Source organism: Mustela nivalis (assembly GCF_964662115.1).
Source record: "Mustela nivalis genome assembly, chromosome: 5".
Classification (NCBI taxonomy): domain Eukaryota; kingdom Metazoa; phylum Chordata; class Mammalia; order Carnivora; family Mustelidae; genus Mustela; species Mustela nivalis.
In genome coordinates, this window is record NC_139024.1 from 131,520,741 (window position 1) to 131,534,386 (window position 13,646).

Here is a 13,646-nt window from a genome sequence, read left to right on the forward strand (position 1 = left end):
TCTTGTGGTGAAGGCACTGGCCTAGGCCCCGAGTCTGCCTGAGCGCCGGAGCCAAAGGCATAGCCTTACCTAAGCCAGGTGATGTTAATAGGCTTAGAGTGCCATGCTAGGCCACGCACGCTGCTGCAGGGTTGTGACTGTGTCTGCTTAGTTCGGCTTAGCAAGGTGAATCCCGGGCGCGAACTTGGAGCCCAGGAAATCAAGGCCGAAGAGGAACCAGCTCACCCGCGGCTCTTCTTCCCTGCCGCGACAGAGTGAACGACCAAAGCCTTGCTGAAGAAGCAGCAGCGAATTGCAGTTCGCGACAAGCTGAAAACCTCAGCGAAAGCATCGTGGTCGCTGGGAAATCTGAGTCGGTTCTGCGGGCTGCTTTTATGGCTTGCCTTAGGCTAGTATTTGCAGCATGATGGGAGAAACCAGCATAGAGCGAAAGCCTCTTTTCCGGGGCATGCCCTCTGGGAAAGCACAGCATTCTTTGGGAAATCAAAGTCCGGTCTGTGGGATGCTGCCTGCTGCTTGCTGGAGCTGATCTCCACAGCACGGTGTAATAAACCCGCATGGAGCGAAATCCGCTTTGCCCGGGCATCCCCTCTGCCTGAGAGAGAAGCGCGGTGGCGCCTGTGGAAAGAGCCTTAAAAAAAGGGACACGTCTGTCACTGCTGAGCGACGGAAGCCTGGCTGCTAAGGAGACACAAGGGGAAGATTAGCGCAGGGGAAAGGGCTCCACACTGAGGAAGGAGTCTGGGCAGAAAGCATGCCTGTCCTGAGCCTTTGGGCCCAAGGAGACAGCAGCTCCTTGGCTACCTGTCCCTGGTGGAGACATGGGTTTGCCACCAGGCACCAAACCTGAACTTGAGTAACAACTCCCAGAAACAACTGGCCATCAGATGCCGTCTTCCTCCAGAATGTGGAAGCTTGGAGGAGGCACGGGGTTTAAGGGGAAGGAGTGGGAACAGTCCCCCAAAGCTCCCTATTCAGTGCAGGGGCGGTGTGCAGGGATCCTGTCACCTCTCCTTTCCTGTGGGGAGAGCATTGGCCAAGTCCACGAGACCGCCTGAGCGCCAGAGTAAAAGGCCAAGCGATGCCTACACCGGGAGATGGTAGTGTGCGAGGAGTGCCATCCTAGGCTACGCACGTTTTTGCTGGGTTGTGGCTTCGTCTGTTTAGTTCGGCCTGGCAGGGTCAACCCAGGACGCGAACACGGAGCCCGGGAAAGCAAGGCCCAAGTGACACCGGCTCCCCCGCAGCTCTTGTTCCTTGAAGCGACTGAAGCCTTACTGAGGAAGCAGCGGCGAAGTGCTGTTCGTTCCAAGCCAAAGACTCTGCGAAGCACAGCATTCTCTGAGAAATGTTCTGCGGGCTGCTGCTGCTTGCCTGAGCCCAGTCTCGCGGTGCGCGAAACCCGCATACCGCGAAAGCCTATTTGCCTGGGCCTCTACCCCGGTATAGCACAGCATTCGTTGGAAAATCAGAGTTGCGTTTGGGGATGCTGCTGCTGCTTGCCTGAACTAGTCTCCGCAGCACTGTGAAGATACCCGAATGGAGCGAAATACTCTTTGCCCTAGCATCCCCTCTTCCTGAGAGAGAAACATGGTCGCACACCTCTGTCACCACGCTCCCCAGGAGCAATTTTGTGGAAGCAGAACACACTGCCCCCGGGGAAGAGAAGGAGCCATTGGCCTTGGGGTCGGGAAACGCTCGGGAAGCAGGTTAGCCTGCCAAGCACGAACAGCAGGCTGGTGGCAAGACAATTGTCACCCGCTCCCTGTGCGGAGAGATGGAAGCATGGCTGCCAAGGAGACATTAGGGGACGCCTAGGGCAGGGACGCGTGCTCCACTCTGAGGAAGGAGTCTGGGCAGAAGGCAGGCTTGTCCTGTGACTCTGGGCCCAAGTGGACAGCATCTCCTTGGCCACCTGTCCCAAGGGCAGACGGGCTTGCTACCAGGTGCCATACCCGGAACTCGCAGAAACAACCCATGGAAAAACGGGATGTCAGAAGCACCCTTCCACCAACATGTGACAGCCTTGTGGGTGGCAGGGGGTGTCCTGCGAAAGTTTTGGAGACAGTCCCCCACAGTTCCCCATCCTAGTGCAAGGTCCGTGTGTTGGGATATTGTCGCCTCCTCTCTCTTGTGGTGAAGGCACTGGCCTAGACCCCGAGTCTGCCTGAGCGCCGGAGCCAAAGGCATAGCCTTACCTAAGCCAGGTGATGTTAATAGGCTTAGAGTGCCATGCTAGGCCACGCACGCTGCTGCAGGGTTGTGACTGTGTCTGCTTAGTTCGGCTTAGCAAGGTGAACCCCGGGCGCGAACTTGGAGCCCAGGAAATCAAGGCCGAAGAGGAACCAGCTCACCCGCAGCTCTTCTTCCCTGCCGCGATAGAGTGAACGACCAAAGCCTTGCTGAAGAAGCAGCAGCGAATTGCAGTTCGCGACAAGCTGAAAACCTCAGCGAAAGCATCGAGGTCGCTGGGAAATCAGAGTCGGTTCTGCGGGCTGCTTTTGTGGCTTGCCTTAGGCTAGTATTTGCAGCATGATGGGAGAAACCAGCATAGAGCGAAAGCCTCTTTTCCGGGGCTTGCCCTCAGGGAAAGCACAGCATTCTTTGGGAAATCAAAGTCCGGTCTGTGGGATGCTGCCTGCTGCTTGCTGGAGCTGATCTCCACAGCACGGTGTAATAAACCCACATGGAGCGAAATCCGCTTTGCCCGGGCGACCCCTCTGCCTGAGAGAGAAGCGCGGTTGCGCCTGTGGAAAGAGCCTTAAAAAAAGGGACACGTCTGTCACTGCTGAGCGACGGAAGCCTGGCTGCTAAGGAGACACAAGGGGAAGATTAGCGCAGGGGAAAGGGCTCCACTCTGAGGAAGGAGTCTGGGCAGAAAGCATGCCTGTCCTGAGCCTTTGGGCCCAAGGAGACAGCAGCTCCTTGGCTACCTGTCCCTGGTGGAGACATGGGTTTGCCACCAGGCACCAAACCTGAACTTGAGAAACAACTCCCTGAAACAACTGGCCATCAGATGCCGTCTTCCTCCAGGATGTGGAAGCTTGGAGGAGACACGGGGTTTAAGGGGAAGGAGTGGGGAGCGTCCCCCAAAGTTCCTTATTCAGTGCAGGGGCGGTGTGCAGGGATCCTGTCACCTCTCCTTTCCTGGGGGGAGAACACTGGCCTAGTCCGCGAGTCTGCCTGAGCGCCAGAGTAAAAGGCCAAGTGATTCCTACACCTGGAGATGGTAGTGTGCATAGAGTGCCATCCTACGCTACGCACGCTACTGCTGGGTTGTGGCTGTGTCTGATTAGTTCGGCCTGGCAGGGTCAACCCAGGACGCGAACATGGAGCCCGAGAAAGCAAGGCCCAAGAGGCACCAGCTCCCCCGCAGCTCTTGTTCCTTGAAGCGTTGAAGCCTTGCTGAGGAAGCAGCGGCAAAGTGCTGTTCGCTCAAGCCAAAGACTCTGCGAAAGCACAGCATTCTCTGAGAAATGTTCTGCGGGCTGCTGCTGCTTGCCTGAGCCCAGTCACGTGGTGAGCGAAACCTGCATACCGCGAAAGTCTCTTTGCCTGGGCATCTCCCCTGGGAAAGCACAGCATTCGTTGGGAAATGAGAGTTGGGTTTGGGGATGCTGCTGCTGCTTGCCTGAACTAGTCTCCGCAGCACGGTGGAAGATACCCGAATGGAGCGAAATACACTTTGCCCTAGCATCCCCTCTTACTGAGAGAGAAACATGGTCGCACACATCTGTCACCACGCTCCCCAGGAGCAATTATGTGGAAGCAGAACACACTGCCCCCGGGGAAGAGAAGGAGCCATTGGCCTTGGTGTCGGGAAACGCTCGTGAAGCAGGATAGCCTGCCATGCACGAACAGCAGGCTGGTGGCAAGACAAGTGTCACCCGCTCCCTGTGCGGAGAGATGGATGCATGGCTGCTAAGGAGACATGAGGGGACGCCTAGGGCAGGGACGCGTGCTCCACTCTGAGAAAGGAGTCTGGGCAGAAGGCAGGCCTGCCCTGTGCCTCTGGGCCCAAGGGGACAGCATCTCCTTGGCCACCTGTCCCAAGGGCAGACGGGCTTGCCACCAGGTGCCATACCCGGAACTCGCAGAAACAACCCATGGAAAAACGGGAAGTCAGAAGCACTCTTCCACCAACATGTGACAGCCTTGTGGGTGGCAGGGGGTGTCCTGTGAAAGTTTTGGAGACAGTCCCCCACAGTTCCCCATCCTAGTGCAAGGGCCGTGTGCAGGGATATTGTCGCCTCCTCTCTCTTGTGGTGAAGGCACTGGCCTAGACCCCAAGTCTGCCTGAGCGCCGGAGCCAAAGGCATAGCCTTACCTACGCCAGGCGATGGTAATAGGCTTAGAGTGCCATGCTATTACATGCACGCTGCTGCAAGGTTGTGAATGTGTCTGCTTAGTTTGGCTTAGCAAGGTGAACCCCGGGCGCGAACTTGGAGCCCAGGAAAGCAAGGCCGAAGAGGAACCAGCTCACCCGCGGCTCTTCTTCCCTGCCGCGACAGAGTGAACGACCAAAGCCTTGCTGAAGAAGCAGCAGCGAAGTGCGGTTCGCGACAAGCTGAAAACCTCAGCGAAAGCATCCAGGTCGCTGGGAAATCAGAGTCGGTTCTGCGGGCTGATTTTGTGGCTTCCCTTAGGCTAGTATTCGCAGCATGATGGGAGAAACCAGCATAGAGCGAAAGCCTCTTTTCCGGGGCATCCCCTCTGGGAAAGCACAGCATTCTTTGGGAAATTAAAGTCCGGTCTGTGGGATGCTGCCTGCTGCTTGCTGGAGCTGGTCTCCACAGCAAGGTGTAATAAACCCGCATGGAGCGAAATCCGCTTTGCCCGTGCATCCCTTCTGCCTGAGAGAGAAGCGCGGTTGCGCCTGTGCAAAGAGCCTTAAAAAAAGGGACACGTCTGTCACTGCAGAGCGACGGAAGCCTGGCTGCTAAGGACACACGAGGGGAAGATTAGGGCAGGGGAAAGGGCTCCACACTGATGAAGGAGTCTGGGCAGAAAGCATGCCTGTCCTGATCCTTTGGGCCCAAGGAGACAGCAGCTCCTTGGCTTCCTGTCCCTGGTGGAGACATGGAGTTGCCACCAGGCGCCTAACCTGAACTTGAGAAACAACTGCCAGAAACATCTGGCCATCAGATGCTGTCTTCCTCCAGGATGTGGAAGCTTGGAGGAGGCACGGGGTTTAAGGGGAAGGAGTGGGAACAGTCCCCCAAAGCTCCCTATTCAGTGCAGGGGCGGTGTGCAGGGATCCTGTCACCTCTCCTTTCCTGTGGGGAGAGCACGGGCCAAGTCCACGAGACCGCCTGAGCGCCAGAGTAAAAGGCCAAGCGATGCCTACACCGGGAGATGGTAGTGTGCGAGGAGTGCCATCCTAGGCTACGCACGTTTTTGCTGGGTTGTGGCTGTGTCTGTTTAGTTCGGCCTGGCAGGGTCAACCCAGGACGCAAACACGGAGCCTGGGAAAGCAAGGCCCAAGTGACACCGGCTCCCCCGCAGCTCTTGTTCCTTGAAGCGACTGAAGCCTTACTGAGGAAGCAGCGGCGAAGTGCTGTTCGTTCCAAGCCAAAGACTCTGCGAAAGCACAGCATTCTCTGAGAAATGTTCTGCGGGCTGCTGTTGCTTGCCTGAGCCCAGTCTCGCGGTGCGCGAAACCCGCATACCGCGAAAGCCTATTTGCCTGGGCCTCTCCCCCGGTATAGCACAGCATTCGTTGGAAAATCAGAGTTGCGTTTGGGGATGCTGCTGCTGCTTGCCTGAACTAGTCTCCGCAGCACGGTGGTAGATACCCGAATGGAGCGAAATACACTTTGCCCTAGCATCCCCTCTTCCTGAGAGAGAAACATGGTCGCACACATCTGTCACCACACTCCCCAGGAGCAATTATGTGGAAGCAGAACACACTGCCCCCGGGGAAGAGAAGGAGCCATTGGCCTTGGGGTCGGGAAACGCTCGGGAAGCAGGTTAGCCTGCCAAGCACGAACAGCAGGCTGGTGGAAAGACAAGTGTCACCCGCTCCCTGTGCGGAGAGATGGAAGCATGGCTGCCAAGGAGACATGAGGGGACGCCTAGGGCAGGGACGCATGCTCCACTCTGAGGAAGGAGTCTGGGCAGAAGGCAGGCCTGTCCTGTTCCTCTGGGCACAAGGGGACAGCATCTCCTTGGCCACCTGTCCCAAGGGCAGACGGGCTTGCCACCAGGTGCCATACTCGGAACTCGCAGAAACAACCCCATGGAGAAACGGGCAATCAGAAGCCCTCTTGCACCAAGATGTGATAGCGTTGTGGGTGGCAGTGGGTGTCCTGCGAAATGAGTGGAGACAGTCCCCCACAGTTTCCCATCCTAGTTCACGGGCCTTGTGCAGGGATCCTGTCGCCTCCTCTCCTGTCTTGAAGGCACGGGCCTAGACCCCGAGTCTGCCTGAACGCCGGAGCAAAAGGCATAGCCTTACCTACGCCAGGTGATGGTAATAGGCTTGGAGTGCCATGCTAGGCCATGGAGGCTGCTGCAGGGTTGTGACTGTGTCTGCTTAGTTCGGCTTAGCAAGGTGAACCCCAGGCGCGAACTTGGATCCCAGGAAAGCAAGGCCGAAGAGGAACCAGCTCACCCGCGGCTTTTCTTCCCTGCCGCGACAGAGTGAACGACCAAAGCCTTGCTGAAGAAGCAGCAGCGAAGTGCGGTTCGCGCCAAGCTGAAAACCTCAGCGAAAGCATCGAGGTCGCTGGGAATTCAGAGTTGGTTCTGCGGGTTGCTTTTGTGGCTTGCCTTAGGCTAGTATTTGCAGCATGATGGGAGAAACCAGCATAGATCGAAAGCCTCTTTTCCGGGGCATCCCCTCTGGGAAAGCACAGCATTCTTTGGGAAATCAAAGTCCGGTCTGTGGGATGCTGCCTGCTGCTTGCTGGAGCTGGTCTCCACAGCAAGGTGTAATAAACCCGCATGGAGCGAAATCCGCTTTCCCGGGCATCCCTTCTGCCGGAGAGAGAAGCGCGGTGGCGACTATGGAAAGAGCCTTAAAAAAAGGGACACGTCTGTCTTTGCCTAGTGACGGATCCTGGCTGCTAAGGACACACGAGGGGAAGATTAGGGCAGGGGAAAGGGCTCCACTCTGAGGAAGGAGTCTGGGCAGAAAGCATGCCTGTCCAGAGCCTTTGGGCCCAAGGAGACAGCAGCTCCTTGGCTACCTGTCCCTGGTGGAGACATGGGCTTGGTACCAGGCGCCTACCCTGAACTTGAGAAACTACTCCCAGAAACAACTGGCCATCAGATGCCGTCTTCCTCCAGGATGTGGAAGCTTGGAGGAGGCACGGGGTTTAAGGGGAAGGAGTGGGGAGAGTCCCCCAAAGCTCCCTATTCAGTGCAGGGGCGGTGTGCAGGGAACCTGTCACCTCTCCTTTCCTGGGGGGAGAACACTGGCCTAGTCCGCGAGTCTGCCTGAGGGCCAGAGTAAAAGGCCAAGCGATGCCTACATCTGGAGATGGTAGTGTGCATAGAGTGCCATCCTAGGCTACGCACGCTACAGCTGGGTTGTGGCTGTGTCTGTTTAGTTCGGCCTGGCAGGGTCAACCCAGGACGTGAACATGGAGCCGGAGAGAGCAAGGCCCAAGGGGCACAAGCTTCCCCGCAGCTCTTGTTCCCTGAAGCGACTGAAGCCTTGCTGAGGAAGCAGCGGCAAAGTGCTGTTCGCTCAAGCCAAACACTCTGAGAAAGCACAGCATTCTCTGAGAAATGTTCTGCGGGCTGCTGCTGCTTGCCTGAGCCCAGTCTCGTGGTGGGCGAAACCCTCATACCGCGAAAGCCTCTTTGCCTGGGCCTCTCCCCCGGTATAGCACAGCATTCGTTGGGAAATGAGAGTTGGGTTTGGGGATGCTGCTGCTGCTTGCCTGAACTAGTCTCCGCAGCACTGTGAAGATACCCGAATGGAGCGAAATGCTCTTTGCCCTAGCATCCACTCTTACTGAGAGAGAAACATGGTCGCACACCTCTGTCACCACGCTCCCCAGGAGCAATTTTGTGGAAGCAGAACACACTGCCCCCGGGGAAGAGAAGGAGCCATTGGCCTTGGGGTCGGGAAACGCTCGGGAAGCAGGTTAGCCTGCCAAGCACGAACAGCAGGCTGGTGGCAAGACAAGTGTCACCCGCTCCCTGTGCGGAGAGATGGAAGCATGGCTGCCAAGGAGACATTAGGGGACGCCTAGGGCAGGGACGCGTGCTCGACTCTGAGGAAGGAGTCTGGGCAGAAGGCAGGCTTGTCCTGTGACTCTGGGCCCAAGTGGACAGCATCTCCTTGGCCACCTGTCCCAAGGGCAGACGGGCTTGCCACCAGGTGCCATACCCGGAACTCGCAGAAACTACCCATGGAAAAACGGGCAGTCAGAAGATCTCTTCCACCAACATGTGACAGCCTTGTGGGTGGCAGGGTGTGTCCTGCGAAAGGAGTGGAGAGAGTCCCCCACAGTTCCCCATCCTAGTGCAAGGGCCGTGTGCAGGGATATTGTCGCCTTCTCTCTCCTGTGTTGAAGGCACTGGCCTAGACCCTGAGTCTGCCTGAGCGCTGGAGCCAAAGGCATAGCCTTACCTACGCCAGGTGATGGTAATAGGCTTAGAGTGCCATGCTGGGCCATGCACGCTGCTGCAGGGTTGTGACTGTGTCTGCTTAGTTCGGCTTAGCAAGGTGAACCCCGGGCGCGAACTTGGAGCCCAGGAAAGCAAGGCCGAAGGGGAACCAGCTCACCCGCAGCTCTTCTTCCCTGCCGCGACAGAGCGAACGACCAAAGCCTTGCTGAAGAAGCAGCAGCGAAGTGCGGTTCGCGCCAATCTGAAAACCTCTGTGAAAGCATCCAGGTCGCTGGGAAATCAGAGTCGGTTCTGCGGGCTGCTTTTGTGGCTTCCCTTAGGCTAGTATTCGCAGCATGATGGGAGAAACCAGCATAGAGCGAAAGCCTCTTTTCCGGGGCATCCCCTCTGGGAATGCACAGCATTCTTTGGGAAATCAAAGTCCTGTCTGTGGGATGCTGCCTGCTGCTTGCTGGATCTGGTCTCCACAGCACGGTGTAATAAACCCGCATGGAGCGAAATCCGCTTTGCCCGTGCATCCCCTCTGCCTGAGAGAGAAGCGCGGTTGCGCCTGTGCAAAGAGCCTTAAAAAAAGGGACACGTTTGTCACTGCAGAGCGACGGAAGCCTGGCTGCTAAGGACACACGAGGGGACGATTAGGGCAGGGGAAAGGGCTCCACTCTGAGGAAGGAGTCTGGGCAGAAAGCATGCCTGTCCTGAGCCTTTGGGCCCAAGGAGACAGCAGCTCCTTGGCTACCTGTCCCTGGTGGAGACATGGAGTTGCCACCAGGCGCCTACCCTGAACTTGAGAAACAACTGCCAGAAACAACTGGCCATCAGATGCTGTCTTCCTCCAGGATGTGGAAGCTTGGAGGAGGCACGGGGTTTAAGGGGAAGGAGTGGGGACAGTCCCCCAAAGCTCCCTATTTAGTGCAGGGGCGGTGTGCAGGGATCCTGTCACCTCTCCTTTCCTGTGGGGAGAGCACTGGCCAAGTCCACAAGACCGCCTGAGCGCCAGAGTAAAAGGCCAAGCGATGCCTACACCGGGAGATGGTAGTGTGCGAGGAGTGCCATCCTAGGGTACGCACGTTATTGCTGGGTTGTGGCTGTGTCTGTTTAGTTCGGCCTGGCAGGGTCAACCCAGGACGCGAACACGGAGCCCGGGAAAGCAAGGCCCAAGTGGCACCAGCTCCCCCGCAGCTCTTGTTCCCTGAAGCGACTGAAGCCTTACCGAGGAAGCAGAGGCGAAGTGCTCTTCGCACAAAGCCAAAGACTCTGCGAAGGCACAGCATTGTCTGAGAAATGTACTGCGGGCTGCTGCTGCTTGCCGGAGCCCAGTCAGGGGGCGAAACCCGCATACCGCGAAAGCCTCTTTGCCTGGGCCTCTCCCCCGGTATAGCACAGCATTCCTTGGGAAATCAGAGTTGGGTTTGGGAATGCTGCTGCTGCTTGCCTGAACTAGTCTCCGCAGCACGGTGGAAGATACCCGCATGGAGCAAAATACTCTTTGCCCTAGCATCCCCTCTGCCTGAGAGAGAAGCATGGTCGCACACGTCTGTCACCGCGACCCCAGGAGCAATTGTGGGGAAGCAGAGCACACTGCCCCCGGGGAAGAGAAGGAGCCATTGGCCTTGGGGTCAGGAAACGCTCGTGAAGCAGGATACCCTGCCATGGCACGAAGAGCAGGCTGGTACAAGACAAGTGTTACCCGCTCCCTGTGCGGAGAGATGGAAGCCGGCTGTCAAGGAGACATGAGGGACGCCTAGGGCAGGGACGCGTGCTCCACTCTGAGGAAGGAGTCTGGGCAGAAGGCAGGCCTGTCCTGTGCCTCTGGGCCCAAGGGGACAGCATCTCCTTGGCCACCTGTTCCAAGGGCAGACGGGTTTGCCACCAGGTGCCATACCCGGAACTCGCAGAAACAACCCCATAGAGAAACGGGCAGTCAGAAGCCCTCTTGCACCAAGATGTGACAGCGTTGTGGGTGGCAGGGGGTGTCCCGCGAAAGGAGTGGAGACAGTCCCCCACAGTTCCCCATCCTAGTGCTCGGGCCCTGTGCAGGGATCCTGTCGCCTCCTCTCTCCTGTGGTGAAGGCACTGGCTTAGACCCCGAGTCTGCCTGAGCACCGGAGCAAAAGGCATAGCCTTACCTACGCCAGTTGATGGTAATAGGCTTAGAGTGCCATGCTAGGCCACGCAAGCTGCTGCAGGGTTGCGACTGTGTCTGCTTAGTTCGGCTTAGCAAGGTGAACCCCGGGCGCGAACTTGGAGCCCAAGAAAGCAAGGCCGAAGAGGAACAAGCTTACCCGCGGCTCTTCTTCCCTGCCGCGACAGAGCGAACGACCAAAGCCTTGCTGAAGAAGCAGCAGCGAAGTGCGGTTCGCGCCAATCTGAAAACCTCTGTGAAAGCATCCAGGTCGCTGGGAAATCAGAGTCGGTTCTGCGGGCTGCTTTTGTGGCTTCCCTTAGGCTAGTATTCGCAGCATGATGGGAGAAACCAGCATAGAGCGAAAGCCTCTTTTCCGGGGCATCCCCTCTGGGAATGCACAGCATTCTTTGGGAAATCAAAGTCCTGTCTGTGGGATGCTGCCTGCTGCTTGCCGGAGCTGGTCTCCACAGCACGGTGTAATAAACCCGCATGGAGCGAAATCCGCTTTGCCCGGGCATCCCCTCTGCCTGAGAGAGAAGCGCGGTTGCGCCTGTGGAAAGAGCCTTAAAAAAAGGGACACGTCTGTCACTGCAGAGCGACGGAAGCCTGGCTGCTAAGGACACACTAGGGGAAGATTAGGGCAGGGGAAAGGGCTCCACTCTGAGGAAGGAGTCTGGGCAGAAAGCATGCCTGTCCTGATCCTTTGGGCCCAAGGAGACAGCAGCTCCTTGGCTACCTGTCCCTGGTGGAGACATGGAGTTGCCACCAGGCGCCTACCCTGAACTTGAGAAACAACTGCCAGAAACATCTGGCCATCAGATGCTGTCTTCCTCCAGGATGTGGAAGCTTGGAGGAGGCACGGGGTTTAAGGGGAAGGAGTGGGGACAGTCCCCCAAAGCTCCCTATTCAGTGCAGGGGCGGTGTGCAGGGATCCTGTCACCTCTCCTTTCCTGTGGGGAGAGCACGGGCCAAGTCCACGAGACTGCCTGAGCGCCAGAGTAAAAGGCCAAGCGATGCCTACACCGGGAGATGGTAGTGTGCGAGGAGTGCCATCCTAGGCTACGCACGTTTTTGCTGGGTTGTGGCTGTGTCTGTTTAGTTCGGCCTGGCAGTGTCAACCCAGGACGCGAACACGGAGCCCAGGAAAGCAAGGCCCAAGTGGCACCAGCTCCCCCGCAGCTCTTGTTCCCTGAAGCGACTGAAGCCTTACCGAGGAAGCAGAGGCGAAGTGCTCTTTGCACAAAGCCAAAGACTCTGCGAAGGCACAGCATTGTCTGAGAAATGTACTGTGGGCTGCTGCTGCTTGCCGGAGCCCAGTCAGGGGGCGAAACCCGCATACCGCGAAAGCCTCTTTGCCTGGGCCTCTCCCCCGGTATAGCACAGCATTCCTTGGGAAATCAGAGTTGGGTTTGGGAATGCTGCTGCTGCTTGCCTGAACTAGTCTCCGCAGCACGGTGGAAGATACCCGCATGGAGCAAAATACTCTTTGCCCTAGCATCCCCTCTGCCTGAGAGAGAAGCATGGTCGCACACGTCTGTCACCGCGCTCCCCAGGAGCAATTGTGGGGAAGCAGAGCACACTGCCCCCGGGGAAGAGAAGGAGCCATTGGCCTTGGGGTCGGGAAACGCTCGGGAAGCAGGATACTCTGCCATGGCACGAACAGCAGGCTGGTACAAGACAAGTGTCACCCGCTCCCTGTGCGGAGAGATGGAAGCCGGCTGCCAAGGAGACATGAGGGGACGCCTAGGGCAGGGACGCGTGCTCCACTCTGAGGAAGGAGTCTGGGCAGAAGTCAGGCCTGTCCTGTGCCTCTGGGTCCAAGGGGACAGCATCTCCTTGGCCACCTGTCCCAAGGGCAGACGGGTTTGCCACCAGGTGCCATACCCGGAACTCGCAGAAACAACCCCATAGAGAAACGGGCAGTCAGAAGCCCTCTTGCACCAAGATGTGACAGCGTTGTGGGTGGCAGGGGGTGTCCCGCGAAAGGAGTGGAGACAGTCCCCCACAGTTCCCCATCCTAGTGCTCGGGCCCTGTGGAGGGATCCTGTCGCCTCCTCTCTCCTGTGGTGAAGGCACTGGCTTAGACCCCGAGTCTGCCTGAGCACCGGAGCAAAAGGCATAGCCTTACCTACGCCAGTTGATGGTAATAGGCTTAGAGTGCCATGCTAGGCCACGCAAGCTGCTGCAGGGTTGTGACTGTGTCTGCTTAGTTCGGCTTAGCAAGGTGAACCCCGGGCGCGAACTTGGAGCCCAGGAAAGCAAGGCCGAAGAGGAACCAGCTCACCCGCGGCTCTTCTTCCCTGCCACGACAGAGAAATCAGAGTCGGTCAGGAGTCTGGTCAGAAGGCAGAGACAATTCTGCAAAGAATACATCCAAATGGCCAACAGACACATGAAAAAATGCTCCACATCACTCAGCATCAGGGAAATTCAAAGCAAAACCAGAATGAGATACCACCTCGCACCTTTCAGAATGGCTAAAATGAACAAGTCAGTCAATGACAGATGCTGGTGAGGATGTGGAGAAAGGACAACCCTCCTACACTGTACGTGGGAATGCAAGCTGGTGCAACCACTCTGGAAAACAGCCTGGAGGTGCCTCAAAAAGCTGAAAATAGAAATACCCTATGACCCAGTGCTTGTAGTACCCGGTATATACACTACAGATACAAACGTGTCATTCTGAACGGGCACATGCACCCAAATGTTTATAGCAGCAATGTCCACAATAGTTAAACTATGGAAAGAACCTAAATGTCCTTCAACAGATGAATCAATAAATAAGATGTGGTATATATTTACAATGGAATACTTTCAGCCATCAAAAGTAACGAAATCCTGCCATTTGTGATGACGTGGATGGGACTATAGGGTATTATGCTTGGCGAAATAAATCAATCTGAGAAAGACTACTATCATATGATCTCCCTGATATGAT